The following is a 21,723-nucleotide window of genomic DNA, read 5'->3' on the forward strand; positions in this document are numbered from 1 at the left end:
TTGTCTGAAGTCTGGGAGAGTTATGCCTCCTGCTTGGTTGTTTTTCCTAAGGATCGCTTTGGCAATTCTGGGTCGTTTATGGTTCCATATACATTTTTGGATTGTTTGTTCTAGTTCTGTGAAAAATGTCATGGATAATTTGATAGGGATTGCATTGACTCTGTAGATTGCTTTGAGTAGTATGTCCATTTTTACAATATTAATTATTCCAATCCAGGAGCATAGACTCTCTTTCCATTTCTTTACATCCTCTTTAATTTCCTTGATTAATGTTTTATTGTTCTCAGAATATAAGTCTTTCACTTCCTTGGTCAGGTTTATTTCTAGGTATTTAATTTTGGGGGCATGATTTTAAAAGGTACTGTATTTTTATATTCCCTTTCTGATATTTCATTGTTATTATACAGAAATGCAATTTATTTCTGAATGTTAATCTTATATCCTGCTACTTTGCTGAATTCGTTGATCAGTTCGAGTAGTTTTAGTGTAGAGTCCTTAGGGTTTTCTATATAAAGTATCATGTCATCTGCATATAGTGACAGTTTCACCCTTTCTTTTCCAGTTTGGATACGTTTTATTTCCTTTGTTTGTCTGATTACTGTGGCTAGGACTTCCAATACTAGGTTGAATAAAAGTGGTGAGAGTGGGCATCCTTATCTTGTTCCAGATTTTAGTGGGAAGGCTTTCAGCTTCTCTGCATTGAGTATTATATTGGCTGCGAGTTTGTCATAAATGGCTTTTATTATGTTAAGGCATGTTCCCTCTGTACCCACTTTGGTAAAAGTGTTTATTGTGAATAGATGTTGGACTTTGTCAAATGCTTTTTCTGCATCTATTGAGATTATCATATGGTTTTGACTTTTCTTTTGTTAATGTGGTGTATAACGTTGATTTATTTGCATATGTTGAACCATCCTTGTGAACTTGGGATAAATCCTACTTGGTCATGGTGTATGGTCTTTTTTATGTGTTGTTGGATTCGGTTGGCTAAAGTTTTTTTTTTGTCTTTTTTTTTTTTTTTTTTTTTTTGTCTTTTCAGGGTTGCACCCATGGCATATGGAGGTTACCAGGCAAGTGGTCTAATTGGAGCTGTTGCCGCCAGCCTACGTGAGAGCCATAGCAACATCAGATCTGATCCGCATCTGGGACCTACACCATAGCTCATGGCAATGCCAGATCCTTAACCCCCTTGACCCACTGAGAGAGGGATCAAAACCCGCAACCTCCTGGTTCCTAGTTGGATTCGTTTCCAATGAGCCATGACAGGAACTCCAGGTTGGCTAAAATTTTGTTGAGAATTTTTGCATCTCTATTCCGCAGAGATATTGGCCTATACATTTCTTTTTTGGTAGTGTCTTTGTCTGGTTTTGGTATTAGGGTGATAGTGGCTTCGTAGAATATCTTTGGTGTTAGTCCTTCTTCAACTTTTTGGAAAAGTTAAAGAAGGGTGGGTATGAGTTCTTTGTATGTTTGGTAGAATTCGCTTGTGAAGCTGTCTAGTCCTGGACTTTTGTTTGTAGGGAATGCTGTTTTTAATTAAATATTCAGTTTCATTTATAGTGATAAGTTTGTTCAAATCATCTATTTCTTCTTATTTCAGTTTTGGCAGGTTGTATGTCTCGAGAAAGTTGTCCATTTCCTGTAGGTTGTCAGATTTGTTAGCATATAATTGTTCATAGTATTCTCTTATGGTTTTTTGTATTTCTGTAGCATCTGTTGAGATTTCTCCATTTTCATTTCTTATTTTGTTTTGAGTTCTTTCTATCTTCCTCTTGGTGAGTCTGGCCAGAGGTTTAGCAACTTTTTTTTACCCTTTGAAAGAAACAACTCTTGGTTTTATTGATTTTTTTCTATTGTTTTTGAATCTCTATTTTATTGATTTCCTCTCTGATCTTTATGATTTTCTTCATTCTGCTGATTTTAAGTTTTGTTTGTTCTTTTTCTAATTCTTTTAGGTGGTAGGTTAAGTAGTTGATTTGAGATTTTTCTTCTTTTCTGAGGAAGGCCTGTATCCCTATGAACCTCCCTCTAAGAACTGCTTTTGCAGCATCCCACAGATTTTGAATGGTTGTGTTTTCATTATGATTTGTCTACAGGTATTTTTTTTCTTTGTCTTTTGTCATTTTAGGGCCATACCGTGGCATATGGAGGTTCCCAGGCTAGGGGTCAAATCGGAGCTACAGCTGTTGGCCTACACCACAGCTACAGCAACACCAGATCTGAGCTGCATCTGCAACCTATACCACAGCTCACGCCAGATCCTTAACCCACTGAGCGAGGCCAGGGCTTGAACCTGCAACCTCACGGTTCCTAGTTGGATTTGTTTCTGCTGCACCACAGCGGGAATTCCCTGTCTACAGATATTTTTAAATTTCCCTTTTGATTTCCTCATTGACCCATTTTTTTTTTAGTAGCATGTTTTTTAGTCTCCATGTAGTCAGTTTTTTTCTCATTTCTTTTCCTGTGGTTGATTTCTAGCTTCATGCCATTGTGGTCAGAGAAGATGCCTGAAATAATTTCTACACTCTTCAATTTGTTGAGGTTATTTTTGTGCCCTGGTATGTGGTTAATCCTTGAGAATATCCAAATGCACACTTGAAAAGAATGTATTTTCTGATTTTTTTTGGATGTAATGGCCTGAAAATATCAATTAAGTCTAACTTTTTTATTGTGTCATTTAGAGTATCTGTTGCCTTATTGATTTTCTGTCTAGAGGATTTGTCTATTGATGCAAGTGAGGTGTTAAAGTCTCCTACTATTATTGTATTCCCATCAATTTCTCCTTTTATCTCTGTTAGTATTTGTTGTATGTGTTTGGGAGCTTCTATATTAGGGGCATATATATTGACGAGTGTAATACCCTCTTCTTGCTTTGATCCTTTTATCATTAAATAGTGTCCTTTCTTTGTCTTTCTTTATCGCCTTTGTTTTGAAGTCTATCTTGTTTGATATGAGTATTGCAGCTCCTGATTTCCTGTCTTTTCTATTCACACGGAATGTCTTTTTCCATCTTCTCACTTTCAGTTTATATGTATCCTTTGCTCTAAGCTGAGTCCCTTGTAGGCAGCATATTGTAGGCTCTTTTTTTTTTTTAATCCAGTATGTGATTCTGTGCCTTTTGATTGGAGCATTCATTCCAATATTTAAGTTCATTATTGATAAATATATATTTATTGCCATTTAAACCTTGTTTTACAGTTGATTCTGTTTCTCCTTTGCTCCTTTCTTTTTTTGGGGGGGGTGGTTGGATGATTTCCTTTTATTTTGTACTTGTTTTTGGTTTTCGTGAATGTATTGTCTGGTTTTGATTTGTGGTTGCCCTCTTTTTCAAGTATGTTAACCATTTCCTATATCTGCTTGCTTTAGTCTGATAGTCATATAGGCTCAAACATATTCTACAAAAAGAATCTAGATTTTCTTACTTTCCTTCCCCACATTTTGTGATTTTTGATGTCCTTCTTTAACATCTTCATGCTTATCATTTTGCTGTTCCTTGTGTTTATCATTGCTTTTACAAATAGGTTTTTTTTTTTCTTTTTGATCTGTACACTGGCTTATTTAAGTGATTACTTTCCAAATGTGATTTCCTCCATCCTATATCTTCTTATGTTTTTCCTATTTAGAGGAGAGTTTTCAGTATTTCTTTTATAATGGGTTTGGTATTGCTGTATTCTTTTAATTTTTGTTTGTTGGAGAAATTCTTTATTTCTCTTTCTATTTTAAATGATATTCTTGCTGAGTAGAGTACTCTAGGTTGCAAATTTTTCCCTTTTAGAACTTTGAATGTATCTTGCCACTCTCTTCTGGTCTGTAATGTTTCTGTAGAGAAATCAGGCTATTAGACCTATGGGAGTTCCCTTATAATTAACCTTTTTCCTCTTGCTGCCTTTGGAATCCCCTCCTTATCTTTAACTTTTGCCATTTTTATTATAATATGTCTTGTTGTGGGTCTGTTTGGGTAGCCCTCTGTGCTTCCTGTATCTTGATATTTATTTCCTTTAGATTTGGACATTTTTCAGCCATAATTTCTACAAATATATTTTCAATCCCCTTTTTATTTTCCTTCTGGAATCTCTATTATGCAGAGATAGTCCAGCTTCATATTATCCTGTTGATCTCTTATATTGCTTTCATGTTTTTTTTTTCATTTGGTTTTCTGTCTGCTGTCCTGATTGAGTGATTTCCGTTATTCTGTCTTCCAAGTCACTAATTCATTCCTCTGTGTTATTCATCCTACTCTTCAGTGCATTTAACTCAGCTTGCATCTCTGCAAATGAGTTTTCTAATTTTTCTTGGCTCCTCCTTATATTTTCTAGTTCCCTTTTAAAGTAATCTGCGTTACTGTTCATATCCACTCTTAATTCCTTCATATTCACTCTTAATTCCTATATGTAGATTTTTGGATGATGGCTATTCTGACTGGAGTGATTTGAGACCTTATTGTAGTGTAATTTATGTTTCTCAAATAATTAGTGATGTTGAACATTTTTTCATGTGTGTTGACCATTTGTATGTCTTCTTGGAGAAATATCTATTAGATCTTCTAACCTTTTTTTGATTGGGTTGTTTGTTTTTTGATCATGAGCCGCCCAGCTGTTTTGTGTATTTTGGAGATTAATCTCTTGTTGGTCTTATTGTTTGCAAATATCTTCTCCCATTCTGTAGGTTGTCTTTTCATCCTGCTTATGGGTTCCTTTGTCATGCAAAAGCTTTTAAGTTTAATTGGGTTCCATTTATTTATTTTTGTTTTTATTTCCATTACTCTAGGAGATGGATGCAAAAAGATATTGTTGTGATTTATGTTAGAGAGTGTTGTGCCTATGTTTTTCTCTAGGAGTCTCATAGTATCTGGCCTTATATTTAGGTCCTTAATCCATTTTGAATTTATTTTTGTGTATGGTATTAGAGAATGTTCTAATTTCATTCTTTGACTTGTAGCTATCCTGTTTTCCCAGAGACTTTCTTTTCTCCATTGTATATTCTTGTCTCCTGTCATAGATTGATTGAACACAGGTGTGTGGGTTTATTTTTGGGCTTTCTATCCTGTTTCATCCTGTCTGTTTTTGTGCTGGTACCGTACTATTTTGATGACTGTAGCTTTGTAGTATAGTCTGAGGTCAGGGAGCCTGATACCTTCAGCTCTGTTCCCCCCCCCTTTCTTTCTTCTCAAGATTGCTTTGACTATTCGGGGTCTTTATGTTTCCATATAAAATTGGATTTTGATGATCATTGTATAAGTATAAATGTAATAAATTCATTGAGTAATAAAAAAAGAAAAAAAATTTTGTTCTAGTTCTGTGAAAAATGCCATTGGTAATTTGATAGGGATTGTATTGATTATGTAGAGTGCCTTGGGTAGTATAGTCATTTTCACAATGCTGAGTTTGATTATTTTAAATACTTCATATAAGCACAATTTTTTTGGTAAGGACATATTTATACTTAATGGGAACTAATTTATGTATAACTCATTACTGTTTGAATCTGTGGGACAACCTAATTTGTGTTAAAGTAAAACTCAACAATTCTGACCCATCATTGTCTGGTTTTCATTCCCATTCTTTAAGTCCCATACCGTCAAAGTTATAGTTAGTTGTTTTAACACACTCTCTCTCTCTCTTTCTCTCTGTGTGTGTAAATTATTTATTTATTTATTTTTTTGGCTTTTTAGGGCCTCACCTGCTGTATATGGAAGTTCCCAGGTAGGGGTCGAATTGGAGCTATAGCTGCCGGCCTACTCCACAGCCACAACAATGTGGGGTCTGAGCTGTGTCTGCACAGCAATGCCAGATCTTTAACCCACTAAGCAAGGCTGGGGATTGAACTATTCCTCATGGATAGTCGGGTTCGTTACTGATGAGCGATTATGGGAACTCCTTGTTTTAACATATTTTTAAGCAATGCTCATAAATGAACTAATGCTGTTTGAGTATATTCTGTATATTAGACTTTTTATATCAGTGTTCTCATGAGGTAATATTATCTTTGTTTATAGTTAGAGAAACCAAGTCTCAAAGAGATTGAATAATGTACCAAGAGTTCCTGTTGTGACTCAGCTGGTTAAGAACCTGACTAGTGTCCATGAGGATGCAGGTTTGATCCCTGGCCTCACTCAGTGGATTAATAGTCTGGCATTGCTGTTAGCTGTGGTGTAGGTTACAGATGCGGCTCTGATCTGATATTGCTGTGACTGTGGTGTAGGCCAATAGCTGCAGCTCTGATTCAACCCCTAGTCTGGGAACTTCTGTATGCTGCAGGCGCAACCCTAAAAATAAAAAATGAAAAAAAGTGCCAAAGAGCACATAACTACCAAATGTATAGCTGGAACATATACCCAGGTCTGACTCACTCCAAGGGAATAACCAAAGCTCTCGCCACCAAACTCTCACTTGCTGAAAGTTTGAGTTATTGGCATAGAACACAATTAATTACATGTGCATGAAAATAGAATGGGGAACATTAGGCAGGTGTGACTATAAAAACAGCTCTGTTTTGGTTGATTTAATTGTCTCCCAGTGTTGGCTTGAATTGGTCGTGAACATACTGATAGAAGGTAATCAAAGAGCTGAATGAACCTGGCAGTTGTAAACAGAAGCACGGGGTCCCCATCGGGCCAGCAGAGAAGTCAATGAGTCCATTGTTTTTAATAGGCCAAATATTTCTCTCTCGTTCCCTGGGAGGCAATTGGAAGAGACATGCTGATAGCTCCCCTTGGGGCATTAACCGGAATCAAATTAGTGAAGTGAAGCTTAAGTTGGTCATTTTATTCCCAGTTCACAAAAACAGGAAGTGAACGGTGGTGGGAGCAAAGACATCGTTTCTAGTTCATCCAAGATTGCAAATTGTATTAGTGCGATATTTTCATTGTAGTAATTACTTTGTGTGCATAGTGATAGAAAAGGATCACTTCAGATAAATTCCCATTTTTCTGCTGTGATTCTTTTAAAGCATATCTTTTTGACTGTAATGATAATCTTACTTGCCAACACAGACATGTACCTCTGCTTAGGTTACTGATTCCTCAGCACATGGTCCCATGATCTAAACTCAGGTTGTGCCTTTTAGGTGAAAAGCATCGCTGCCCTGTCTGCAGGACATGGACAGCCTCTATGAGAGCAGCATGTGTACGCCTGCATGAACTTTGGGCCCATGTTTTGAGTGCCTTATGGTATGCCTTAGGTATTTTCAAGACATCATTTGAGGAATCAAAGAAAAAAAGTTGACTTATCCTGTATGTTCCTTTAATATTATTTTTGCCAAGATAAAGACAGAGAACTTGCAATGCCATAAATCAGAAAAGTGGTTCATAGTGTTCCTGTTGTGGCTCAGTGGTTAACGAATCCAACTAGGAACCATGAGGTTGCGGGTTCGATCCCTGGCCTTTCTCAGTGGGTTAAGGATCTGGTGTTTTGGTGAGCTGTGGTGTAGGTTGCAGATGTGTCTCAGATCTGATGTTCCTGTGGCTGGGGTTTAGGCCAGTGGCTACAGCTGCAATCCAACCCTAACCTGGGAAACTCCATATGCCACAGGTGCGGCCCTAAAAAGACAAAAAAATGAAAAGTGGTTCCTGGGCAATGGAAAATGGTTTGGAGACACTTCCATTCTGAGGATTTAGAGATTTTTTTCTTTCATTTCTATGGTTGCTCCTGCAGCACATGGAAATTCCCAGGCTGGGGTCGAATTAGGGTAGCAGCTGCCAGCCCACGCCACAGCATCGCCAGATCTGAGCTGCATCTGTGACCTGCACCAAGCTTGTGGCAATGCCAGATCCTTTAACCTACTGACCGAGGCCAGGGATTGAACCTGCATCCTCATGGATGCTAATAGGGTTCTTGACCTGCTGAGCCACAACAGGAACTCTATAGAGATATTTGATGTGTATGTTTTGGGGGGCATCAAGTAGCAACCAGTAGCAGCCCTCTAAGGATTCATGAAAACAGAGGCCTGAGAAGAGAAACAAGACGAGCTTTTAGTGCCTCAGCGCACTGTGCATTTTTTATCATCCACTAAATTATGAATTTAATGAAGTTACTCAGATACCTATGAAGTCAAATGAGGGTTCAGCGTATTTTCAATTGAATTATCCAGCTTGACTGTTGGCATGTATGATAGTTAATTTAATTTATTGCTGCTTATATAGTTGTGGACACTCAGTATAAATGAAAACAATAAATTTGGTTGCATTTTCGAAGCAGTAGCCTCACCTGGGAATATGAACAATAAATGGATGTGGCAGCTGTCAAAGAAACTTTTTTTTCATGAATATCCCATTTCATGTCATACCAGTATTTATATAATTTTTTAGTTGAACAGCCATTCATTTTTAGAGCTAATATATTCCTGGTCTTGTGCTATGTAGAGTTTGAGGTTCTCAATATGAATAAGACAGTCCCTTGCTTTGAGACACTCAGTTCTTAATTGAAAGATTGAATTATTTATCTTGAGTAAATTGAAATGTGTTTTAAACCTATTAAGACAGCCAGTGAATTAAGGTTCTGAGAGATAGTTTATTTTGTAAATAAAGGATTGTTTTTGTAAAAAGAAGAGTTACTATACTGATCTTTTAATAGGCTGTTTCTTAATGTGGGGGCCTATCTCTCAGGTAGCTCCCTCTTAAAACAGGAGGAACTTCAGGCTTGCAGAGCTTCAGTCTCTGGCCACTTACTGTTTCCCACTTTTACCAGACCCTCTACTTCAGGGGCTGCTTCCCTTATTGGTTCTTACACAGTTCATTCTCATCTTTCTTGGTAATTGCTCAGTATGTTTCTTTCCTCCAGAATTTTTCTATTCTCTGATAATACAAATCTTTCATTAGCTTTAAGGTTTAGTTCATTTCCTATTCCTCCTTAGAGCTTTCCCTACCCTTATTGAAAACTCTCTTTTTGCTCATTGAAATTCTGGAAATTGTCAGACTAATTAGCACTTGGTCAATTTCTAGTGTTTTAAGAACATTAGTGATAACAAGAACAGAGAAACTTCTAATGAGTGTTTACTGGGTACCAGTGTTATAACCAGCTAACACATAGGTACTATTATTATCTTTATTTATTTATTTATTTTTTGTCTTTTTGCCGTTTCTTGGGCTGCTCCCTCGGCATATGGAGGTTCCCAGGCTAGGGGTCTAATCGGAGCTGTAGCTGCCAGCTTGCACCAGAGCCATAGCAACGCGGGATCCCAGCCGCGTCTGCAACCTACACCACAGCTCATGGTAACGCTGGATCGTTAACCCACTGAGCAAGGGCAGGGATCGAACCCACAACCTCATGGTTCCTAGTCGGATTCGTTAACCACTGCGCCACGGCGGGAACTCCTATCTTTATTTTTAATAGGTGGGAACATTGAAGCCCAGAGGACTTTAGTAATGGTAATCACGGATGCCAGCTGGCAAGTGCTGGAGATGGGAGTTAAACCCAGACTGTTTGACTCCCAAGCCTTAGTTCTTATCCACTGGTGTCTCTCATTGTGTGGTCTCCTAACCATGTGTATTAATTATAATCACTTATGTGGGTGCTGTCAATAATGCAGATTACTAAACCCACCCCAGAGCTACTGTCTTAGAATCTGTGAGCCTAGGTGTGGAGCCTGGGAATTGCATTATTAATAAGCTTCCTGAGTGATTTCTGCAACCCGAACTTTGAGTCATTGCATATGTTTTTCTGATGTTCCATTTTTGTATTTACCTCTGTAATCAGACTGTAAACTTTCTGAGATCAGAGATTATGTTATCTTTTGCATTCTGAATCCCAAAGTCTGAAATAGACATTTAGTCACTATGTGCTTACTCAGTATTTGCATTTTTGATGTAGGCAGCAAAATTAAATGTATTCATGGACCATTCACTATTATGGAACTTCCAATTTAAAGCATCTGGTAATATTCAAAGGCCCCACAGAGTTAGGACCTAATCTTATGAATACTTCTGTAGGTTCTGACACTGATTCACTGCATCTTCGTTTCACCTGTCTTCAAAATTGAGGTGATTTTTAAAAATTAATTAATTAATTAATTAATTTGCTTTTGTCTTTTTAGGGCTGCACCCGAGGTATATGGAGGTTCCCAGCCAGGGGTCAAATCGGAGCTGTAGCTGCCAGCTTATACCACAGCCGCAGCAATGCGGGATCTGAGCCACGTCTGTGACCTACACCACAGTTCACAGCAACACTGGATCCTTAACCCACTGAGAAAGGCCAGGGATTGAATCCGCAACCTCATGGATCCTAGTCGGATTCATTAACCACTGTGCCACAACGGGAACTCCGAAGTGATTTTTAATAATAAACGAACAGAGATATTGATGGGAATTAATGATTGTAATTAGAACATAGAATTTTAAAAGTGGTAAGACTAACATACCTTTTAGAAATTCGAGGTAGTAAATGAAATTAGCTTATTATTGGAATGAGATCCTATGGGGCCCAGAAGAACCCTCTTCTAATCCACTGTGGCAGAACTTTCACATCAGTTCAATTAGATAGGTATTGGGTGCCACACTGAGACTCTCCTATACCCTCTGACAGTTGTTGGGTGAGACCCTAGAGGCCTCTCGATACTGTGTGGTGACAGGTGCTCTTCTTGCTCATGTCGTCTGGTCTAGCTTCCCTGTTTTAGAGATCAACTGTGTAATTTCCCATGGTCAAGAATTTTAACCTAGACCATAATATTCCAAATTCATTGTTTTTCCATTGCATCATGCTTCTTGCTTTGTAATACATGCTATTGAATACGTGTAGCTTAGTTAAGATCCAAATAAGATCAGTAACACAGACAAGAGAAGACATTTTGTTTGCATTCAGTATTATGACAGTTCAAAACTTTATTTTTAGATGCTGATTACCATGACTAGGTACTTGTTACCATTAAACCGTAGCAATAGGCTAATATCCAACTAATTTAAACCTATGAAACCTTCTGGATTACTATCCTGCCACTTAGGATACACCACTTAGTGTTGCTCATTCTTACCAAAATCTTGTTTAAGGGATAGTTTTGGAAACAACAACAAAATGAAAAATATGAATATCACCTTCCTTATTGAGGATAAAAAATGTCTAATATTTATTAGAAATTCAGTGGACTTGGTGTAGATTGTCAAGAGTTAGCATCTCCACAAGTGCCCTTTGTCTTTCTGTAAGTCATTTGTTAAGGTTTTGCCATGATGGTTCTGTCTGCCACCTGTCTGTAAACATGGTTTCACACTGACCTGAAAGAAGCAGTTTAAACATGATAAAAATATGTAATTAAATAACAAGGAAATACTCCAAAAAACTGCTCTTCTCCTTAGGGACATCTTAGGATGAGTTAACCAGTGTGAATACTTTGTTGAAGCCCATTGGAATGAAAGATGAATCTGGCAACCTCATTCCTTTAATGGCCTCCTGTCCAAAGTAAGACTGGCCAACAAGCAGTATTTATCTTAGCACTGCTGCCATTTTGTATCACAAAGTGACTATGTAGTCTCATAAACATAGTCCAAAAGTGCTGACTTTTAAAGGCAGTTGATTTTTTAACTTGCTGCTGTTTTACAGCTTGGCATAAACTGCCAGTGCCATGACATTTATAGAACTATTAAATCATTTTAATGAAAGAGTAACAGTTATACAACTAATTCATCTGAGTGCATTTCCCTTGCAGAATCCTTTAGTAGTTGACTGTAAAGGGAAGGGACTTTTTTTTTTAGCTCCATAATTTTGTTCTCCCATGGATCCAAGTCCCATTATTTTGTTGTGCTTTGTACCCAAGTCTAATGGAGCCAAATTTATCAACATAATTTGTTGTCCCAAATCTGGGCTCATTTGCCTCATGGCCCCCACTTAATGTGATCTATGTTGGCGTAAGCCAAGTCTGCTTTTCTTGAGAAATAGGGCTTTCTGTTTTCCTTTTAAGTGTTTAAGTGTAAATATATAGTCATGTATTTTCAGCTACTGAAAAATGAGCTCAATTGCCATAACACCAAATCAAGGAAAATATTTGGGCTTTAAAAATTGTCTTGTGATCACATCAGAAGACAGCTGGGATTGATTCTCATCCTGGGCCCACATTTCCTTGTTAATGGCCATCCCACTCAGCATATGCTGTCATACTGGGGCTTCTGTAGAAGGAAGTGGCTGAAAATTCCTGGAGACATGAAGCACTGTGTGCAGCGGAATTAGATCTGCACTCCCTGTTAGAGCACCACTGTTCGAACCTGCAGCTTTCTTTTAGAGTGAAGATGACTCTTACTTCTCTCTGTGTCTTTTCAGACAAAGCCCTCATTTATAGATAATTCTTACTTCCTTTTGCTGATATCCTCAAATGCTTGGGATATACAGAGAATTGACTTCATCGTTGACATATTTTTTTTACCCCTTATGAACATTCATATTCTCATGAAACGTGGGAGCCTGTATTTACTTTGCTTACCCTGACTGTAAATTTTTGTTTGCTTTTCATAGTCCTGATTTTCTTCTGAACTGACGAATCTTATTACCATACTACTGAGTTAAAGGTTTTTGCTGCTAAAAGGTTCAACCATTGTCATATCTTTTTCTTCACCTTAGGCTTGAGCATGGGTGTAAAATGTTACATAGAGAGATATGGAAGCTAGAGTGTATTCTCTCAGGATGAACTGCTTTTTTATTCAACCTAATATCTGAAACAACAGTGCTTTTCTGCATTTTTATCCTGCTTTGGTTAATTATTTTGGAACAGAATTTTCTTCTAAAATAATGCCCATACAATGTCATTCCGAGAAAATAACAGTGAAATTGATGCCTTTTTGATTTACTGATGTTCAGTGGTTTTACCATTTACACAATGTTATTGATGAGATGAAACACATCTGTTTAGGCTTTCATTGGTAGCCTAATTTACTGTATTCCATTATTCTCAATGAGTTTCTGTTTGTGTTTATGTAGGTACTGAATTGAATGTGTACAATTTTATGAATATTTTTCGCTGGCTCATCAGAATACAAATTTTGTCTCTTAAAATGTCACATATTTCTTTGGGTTAATGTCATAATCATTTACCATTTTTTATTAGCTGTAGTAAAAATGAAGTGAAAATCACTTTGCCATTTATCCCTGTGTATCATTAACTATACATTAAAATCTAGAGGTCTGATACTACTAGTAAGAACTAACAATTACATAGTAATTGAAAGTTTATGAAATCCTTCCACAAATATTTGACCTCACAATAATGCTACAAACATTTGTAATCACAGCTTTACTACTGAGAATATGGAGGTTTCTAAGCCTGTAATCAACTGAATGTTTTTATTTTTTCTTTTTCCAGCTTTATTGAGATATAACTGACAAATTGAATAAGCGTAAAGTATACAATGTATTGATTTGATATATGTGTACTTTGGGAAATGATTATCAAAGTCAGGTTAATTAACATGAATGTTTGTTCCCGATCAGTGTAATAGAAGAGACCATTTACTCTATGTTACTGAATGACCTGGGAAGTTATATCTAAACTGTTATCAGAATTAAGGATGAACATTAACACAATTTGCATGGAGGTATTTTGGCCACAAGAGGGCTAGTGTGTTTGTGGAAACTCGTCATCCAGGTCTGCTGCGTGATATCAGTGGTCACCTCTGCTGCCATGAACTCAGATGCTCCTTAGGTGGTGACTATGCCATTGCCAAACCAGCATCAGCCCATGGAAAGGCCAGGATTCTTTAAATAAGATAGAAGTTAGGCATGTGCTTCCTTAGAGGACTACAGATTCAAAGACTAGAAAAGACCCTACAAACCATTATCATTTTCTCATTCTTTTAAGAAGGCTTTAAACAGAGTGTAGCTGGCTGTCAATATGGCTACATTTGAGTGTAGAAAAACTTTCCTACCTTTCAGTACTTTTCTCTTAAGCATGATCTGTCCTTTTCACCCTCTGCTATTTCAGATGTAAGAATCATTCTAGTGGGTATTGCCCATTTGGCTAAAAGCTCTGCATATGTACTTTCCTAGTCATGACACATCTTTTCATGTTACATAAACAGTCTTCTCCAGGATCTGTTTCTCCCTCCTAATGCCTCACCCCTGACATTTTCCCTGGGTGACTTTTTGTATTCTCAAATGTTACCAATATACTCGACTTTGTATTCTATGGAACAACCTCACTCTGATGTTCCAGGTTTTTTTTTTTTTATTTAAATCTAGTTCATAATCCTGTTCCACAAATTCTGTTTCTTTGTCTTCATTAATTCAATTGCTTCAATTCCTTAAGTTAGGATCCTCAGTATTTCTCTTCCTCCATGTAAAATAGGTTATTAAGTTGTATTCCAGAGACTCCTGAAGTCATTTTCTCCTCTCCATCCCCCTGACCACCGTCCTGCTTTAGCCGCTCATCATCTTCTGCATAGATTGCCAAAACTGAACTTGATGAGTTTGGTCTCTGTGCTGTGATTCTCTACTTCCAGTCCATCCTTTGCGTTCTTATCAGACAATGATTTGGTTTTACAAAACTGATTATGCCTCTCTGCTTGGTTAAAATCTTTGAATGGGTTCCCTTAAGGTCAGGTTCAATTCCCTAAAGGTTATAGTCAAAGACCTTCACAAGCTGATTATAGTTTAATGACTTATATACCTATGTATGCATGCACGTGTATTGCTGTTTCCTACTATGTTGCTTATATGCTAATCACACTGGACAACCTACAAGTCCTGAAGTACAATGTATATTCTCAAGCCTCTTTACCTTTGCTTATGTCATACCCACTGCTTGGGGATGTCTTTCTTCCTATAGTAATAGTATTCTACTTATGCTCAATAATCTAGTTAAACTCCTTTGTAAAATCTTTCTTTACTGTTCCTTCTCAAGTCCCTGTCCAACCTTCTGTTCCCAGGTGGAATTAATCCGAGTTCTCCACCTGCCACAGAATGGACTCAAGCATTGGATTTAGAATGGGTTCAGTCATTGCAAGCCTCCCTATACTATAAATATGCCATCTCCTGAAGGAAGGGAATAATCAGTTTGTTCATGAAGTTGGTCAACAATCTTCTTAACCTTAGTCCCTCAGATGTGTCTATTAACTCCTTTGAATCTACCACTTCGTTTTCATTCTCAGACTCCTGTGGTTAACCACACCTGGTCCAAACTATGCCACAGTTAGGGAAGGAAATGGTTCAGCAATCTAGACTCCTCAGGTAAAAATACTGTTTGTATTAATTCCTTATTTTTTTAAATAGATGCTTTATAGATATTTTTTATATAATGATTTTTATTTTTTTCCATTATAGATGGTATACAGTGTTCTGTCAATTTTCTACTGTACAGCATGGTGACCCAGTTACACATACATGTATATGTTTTTTTCTCACATTATTATGCTCCATCATAAGTGACCAGACATAGTTCCCAGTGTTATACAGAAGGATCTCATTGGTAATCTATTCCTTATTTCTCAGACTTAATATTACCAGTTTTCTGACCCTGTGCCTGACCTAACTTTAAATAGCTGAGCCTGTGCTGTTAGCCACCTGCCTAGTTATTTTCTCCTGTCAATTAACTGCCATCTGAATCCCTAGGTATTGGACTGCTGCCATCTGTACCTGCCATATCTTTTGGCCATCTGCCAAGCTGTCCAGTCTTCTGCGCTTTTGAGGTCATCTGCAATCCTTTATCTTAGCTCTCCTCATTCTGACCAGTGACCTCTAGCTTCCAATCTTGAGAGCCAAACAGATAATTTGTTACTTTTGAGGGGAGATACACTAAGGTGCTAATAATTAGAATCTATCGTGGATTTTTTATGGTTGGAAATAAAATACATGACTGAGAAAATGAGACCTTGGAGAGATAATTTTGAAAGGGACAAAAGTGGGAATGGGAAAGGTCTGGAGTTTAGGGGTTCTTTGTGGGTATATCTGGGAATACATGACAATAGTCGAGTATCTAGAGAAGGTACCACAGGGTAAAGAGACATCAAAGATAACTCCAGTTATTTCAGCATTTGGCATAGGCCTGGACTGAGTGCCAGCTGTGTATATACACTCTTCATTATGCAACATAAAACAAGATTCTCCTATGGTTGTGTCAGATACAAATTCACTAGACAATTTATTCAAGCTTTTGGAATTGAGACTAGGTCTAATTATTTAAATACATAATAAAAACTCCATGGACCTCTTTGCATATAACCATCATACTTTCCAGGACATTGCACTTAAAAACTGTTATTTAAAAAATAATAATTTCAGGAGTTCCCATCGTGGCTCAGTGGTTAACGAATCTGACTAGGATCCATGAGGTTGCGGGTTCCATCCCTGGCCTTGCTCAGTGGGTTAAGGATCTGGTGTTGCTGTGAGCTGTGGTGTATGTCGCAGACACAGCTCGGATCTGGTGTTGCTGTGGCTGTGGCGTAGGCCAGCTGCTACAGCTCCGATTAGACCCCTAGCCTGGGAACCTCCATATGCCACAGGGGTGGCCCTAGAAAAGACAAAAAGACAAAATAATAATAATAATAATAATAATAATAATTTCCTTGCAATGTTTAATTTCATAGAAAAACTCAAATTTAATTGCATAAATTCATATTATACAACTTATTATTAAAGAGTTGTTTAAGGTGGGACAGTGTCTTTCCTTTTCATTCGTAGGATTAAGTGCTCAAAGATTTACAGTGAAGTAATGTAACTCCAGTAGACATGGTTTGAGTGTACAAGGTATTCAGAAATACTGGGCTGTCAGGGAGGGAGTGGGATCTGTTCCCCAGGACGCAAGGTAGGGGCTGGAGAAGTTGTCCAATGATAGAGGCTTGGCCTGGAGCAAACATTTTGGCTGCTCAAACATGATAGTCTCAAGTTCATTCTAGAAGGAAAATGTAGGCATACCTCTATCAAGGTAATCCAGAATCAATGCAGAGTATCCACTACCACGTGGTCACTGTTTTGGGAAATTTTCCCATATCCATATGGAGAAATTGGAGATAAATTTGGACTCTAGAGGCAGAGGCTGGAGAGAGCTAGAATCCAGGAGGCAGTATGGTGCAATGGAAGGTGCATCATCTTCTTACCAGCAGTGTAAACTTGAGTAGGTTTCTTAAACTCCCTAAACCTCAATTTTTTTTTTTGGTCTTTTTGTCTTTTTAGGGCCGTACCCGCGGCATATGGAGTTCCCAGGCTAGGGGTCGAATTGGAGCTGCAGCCGCCAGCCTACACCACAGCCATAGCAACAAGGAATCTGAGCCATGTGTGCAATCTACACCACAGCTCACGGCAACGCTGGATCCTTGACCCGCTGAGGGAGGCCAGGGATCAAGCCCGCAACCTCATGGATCCTAGTCAGATTCGTTTCTGCTGCGCCATTATGGGAACTCCAGTTTTTTTAATCTATAAGACAATGATAATAGCACCTCATCTGTGGTGTTTCTGAGAGGTTAAAGGAATAATATAATATATTAAATATATGAAGAGCTTAGCATAGTCCTTTACTAATAGTAGTTTCTCTGAGTAAATCATTCACTCTCCATACTGTGTAGCCATCCTCAAATCTTTTTTATTGAGCTTGGAAATCAGAGTCACCTTCATTTAATAGGACTTTAGCCAAGAATAATGGAAATGTGGGCAGAGCTCCAGTCCTGGGAGGAGGTCTGCAGTCATGGAAAGGGTAATAAGTCAGAATGAATGGGACAAAGGTGGTTGGGCTGGAGCTGCCTAAGGCTTCCATAATGTGCTGGTTTGTGTTTCTGGCTAGCAAGATGAAGAAATCAGAAAATAGTTGATCATACAAAGATAATTCATATCATTTATGGATGCCAAATTTGCATAGGTGATGATCTTAATAAAGACAACAGTTGTCAAAAATTGACATTATTCATTGAAGTTATGTTTCTGAACCCTAGAATGAAAAGAATCATCCTTTTTTTATACTCTGTAGATAATGTTGTCTTATTCTTTTTGCCAGGAATGATAAAGCAATTTTTAAAAATTTAATGCCATTATTATTATTACTATTATTAACAATCTATGTCCTATTAGCTTTTTTTTTTGTCTTTTTAGGGCCATACCTGTGGCATATGGAAGTTCCCAGGCTAGGGGTTGAATCAGAGCTGTAGCTGCTGAACCACAGCCATGCCAGATCTGAGCAGAGTCTGCAGATCCTTAACCCACTGAGTGAGGCGAGGGATCAAACCTGCATCCTCATGGATACTAGTCAGATTGGTTTCCACTGAGCCATGATGGGAACTCTCTCCTATTAGCTTTTTTAATTTAATTTTTTTTCTTCTCATATTTTTCAATGAATTTTATCATATTTATAGTTGTACCACCATCATCACAACCCAATTTTACAACATTTCCATCCCAAAACCCAGGCCATCCCTCCCCCCTCAACCTGTCTCCTTTGGTAATCATAAGTTTTTCAGTCTGTGAGTCAGTTTCTGTTCTGCAAAGAAGTTCTCTATTAGCTTTTTTTGTGAAAGAGGATACTATGTAAATCTCTAGTGGCCAGGCTAAAGTTAAGAAAGTCACTTAAAATCCAGGCCAAGCAAAGAATGCCTTCCTTTATTACCGGCCAGAGTGCCCATGTGACACGAGGAGAACAGCCATAATGGGATGATCTCTGGGGGAAGATAACAAGGATGAGCACAGAGATAAATATGGTACTCCCCTGTGTTGTGAATGCAGTGTCCACAGGGATTATCAGTTGTCAGTGGAAATGTGGTTTTAGATTGTGATGCATTCATGTTACCATGCCTATTGCTATGAATGGCTGATTCCCCCTCCCCCCCAAATGAAAGTAGGAATTAAGAAATTTAGAATTTTCTTATTTTTAAATCAGTACACATCAGAGATTCTGTTGAACACCTTAATAGAACTGCTCATGAAATGTTAGTGAGGTTTTGTAAGTTTCCATTTGCTAATTCTATAAGTCATAATGTGATGACTGAAGCATGCTGGATAAAACAACAGGTTTCATTCAATGATGGCTTGTGGCCCAAATCTGGCTTGCTGCTTATTTTTGTATGGTTCGAGAGCTAGGAATGTTTTTTACATTTTATATGGATGAAAAATAATCAGAAAGAAGATTTTGTGACATCTGAAAATTAGATGAAATGCAGATTTAGGTGTCCACGTACTACATTTTATTGCAACACAGTCACATTTATTAATTTTCATCTCATGTATGGCTATTTTCATGCTACAATCTTGGAGCTGAGTATTTATAATATAGACCTTATAGCCTGTAAAGCCTAAAATATTTGCTATTTGGCCCTCTACAGAAGAGGTTTTTTGTTTTTTTTTTTTTTTTTCCCTAGGGCTGTACCTAAGGCATATGGAAGTTCCCAGGCTAGGGGTCAAAGTGGAGCTGTAGCCACTGGCCTACAGCAACAGCAGCACTAGATCTGAGCCACATCTGCGACCTACACCACAGCTCATGGCAATGCTGGATCCTTAACCCACCAAGTGAGGCCAGGGGTTGAACTTGCGTCCTCATGCATACTAGTTGGGTTTGTTACTGCTGAGCCAAAACAGGAATTCTATACTGAAGAGGTTTGTTGATCCCTGATATAGATTTCAGTACAACTAAAACAACATAACGAGTCATAACTATTGTACTGTCTCCTAGGTATAAAAAATATAGGTCTTTAGAATTTCAAGTGCATTGAATGACAACGACTGACAAAGACTTGCACTTATCAGTTGAGAAAGTGTGAAATGACAGTATCTGACACGTAGTGGGCCTCTGACTGTTATTAAATGAATGAAATGATCATGACTTTTGAGGCAGATAACAAGCTTATGCTAAACACTAAATTATGGTTTTTGGTAATACAAAAGTGGATACAAACTGGATCATAATATAGATATTCTTACGCTGTTTATCTGAAACAATGATATGCTAATATTTCCTCCTTGGAATATTGACGGAAACCAAGATGATGTGTAATAGCCCTGTTAAGCAATGGCATTTCTTAAATGACGAAATTTGTTTTGTGTGTAACATAATATATTCTCAGACTAAAAGGCAACTAATCCTTTTCCCCAAACCTACCTCAATAAGGAATATGTTCTGCTGCAACTACTGATAGACTGGCTAACAGGGTCTTAAACAATAGGTGTTTATTAGTTTATTTATCTTTTTGACTCAACTGTGTTACTAGAGACCTAAACCTTTTCTCTCTCTCTCTCTCTCTTTTTTTTCTTCTTCTTTTTAGGACTGCACCTGCGGCATATGGAGTTTCCCAGGCTAGGGGTCGAATCAAGACTGCAGCTGCCAGCCTACGCCACAGCCACAGCAATGCCAGATCCAAGCCATGTCTTGACCCACACCACAGCTCATGGTAACTCGGGATCCTTTAACCCACTGAGCGAGGCCAGGGGTTGAACCCACATCTTCATAGATACTAGTCGGGTTTGTACCCCCGAGCCACAATGGGAACTCAGAGACCTAAGGCTTTTCTGTCTTTCCTATATTTGTCCTTGGTGTGTTGACTCTTAATTTCATGCTTGCACTCTACTTTTGAAGTATCAGCCATAACATATACATTCAGAGAAGGAAGGAAGTGCTGTGGGCTGGTGGGTTGGGATGGGTTTAGGATGGGTCATTGGAAATGTTTAAACCATATCAGAGTAAGCGAAAGTTCCCAGAAGCTGTTGTCTGACTTCGGTTATGTCCCAATGGCTAGAATTGTGTCATGTGGGCACTCCTAGCTGCAAGAATAGGCTGGGAATGTATTCAAACTTAAATGAAGGCTAGCAGGTAGAAGAGGAATGGCTTGTAGAAATGGCTGTTGGGAATATCTGCTACACTTTACCCATAAATGTAAGAAATGTTTTTTTTTAAAAGCAAAATTTTTCCATTTTTTTGTTGTTTAAATACACTTTCAAAATATACAAATATTCATTAGGACCTAAAGCCAAAAGGGGAAATGAGCAGAGGCAAGATTCAGCAAGCGCTTGCTGACTTTGATACCAGTGGTAGCTATTTCAGAGAATATTGTCCATGTTTGTTTCCAGATTATCTCAAAACCCCATGTTTTCTATATTGTACAAGCATAGTTAATAGTTATATACGTTTGGAGAGGGAAGAGGCATTGAATCATCTTTATGACATCTGCAAAGCAATTAAATGTTTTTGTGCAAAAACATTTCACATGAAACTGCGACTAGGTGTGAAAAATGCTCATCTGTTTCCATTTTAATCCTTAGTCTACAAAAAAAAATGTAAATCACAGAATGTTGGAGCAAGTAGGTGGGCCTTCACAGATTGTTTAGTGCAAAGCCCTCATTTGTGATTCAGAGTGGGCCCCCTTGTGCCAGCCCTATGGGAAGATGTCTGTGCCTTACCCAGGACAGCAGGGCAGAGATGCCTGCTTTATTGTTGCCTTAATGACCTCTCTGAGTTGATACTCAATACATGGTCAGTACTTTTCCATCTCTTGCCCTTATTTATGGGAGCAAGTTTATGAACCGACATGTATTGATTGTACAATATTCCAAAGTAGGTTTTTGCTTATTTACTTAAGCAGTCTTGTACTCACAAACAAGTTGTGCCCTTTAATTTTTTTTTTTACTCTTTTAAACAGCCCCATAATGAACATCCTTATACATATGTCATTGTATTCTTGTCCAATTTATTAGGCTTAATTCCCATAAGTTGGGGAATGAAGCCAGAGGATAGAATACATATTGCCAAATGTGCCTACACACCCTGTTAGACAATGGGAATTATTCAATTTAATTTTAACCATGTCACAGGAAAAAAGGATAGCTCATAATTATTTTAATATTC

At 37.9% G+C, this 21,723-nt stretch overlaps 1 protein-coding gene and 1 long non-coding RNA gene across 2 annotated transcripts in view; both read left to right on the plus strand.

Annotated features, from left to right (window-relative positions):
- Window positions 1-21,723, plus strand: part of LOC106509220 (uncharacterized) — a 424,782-nt gene that overhangs the window by 65,494 nt on the left and 337,565 nt on the right. The window lies entirely within an intron of this gene.
- Window positions 728-5,282, plus strand: LOC146407116 (uncharacterized). The gene is made up of 2 exons (XR_014832245.1): window positions 728-972; window positions 1,238-5,282. It is a non-coding gene; the product is annotated as an uncharacterized LOC146407116 (long non-coding RNA).

The sequence above is a fragment of the Sus scrofa genome, chromosome 1 (genome assembly GCF_054392235.1).
Source record: "Sus scrofa isolate SSC_HxYL_T2T_F1_AM1 chromosome 1, Sscrofa_HxYL_maternal_Yorkshire_Landrace_v2.0, whole genome shotgun sequence".
Classification (NCBI taxonomy): domain Eukaryota; kingdom Metazoa; phylum Chordata; class Mammalia; order Artiodactyla; family Suidae; genus Sus; species Sus scrofa.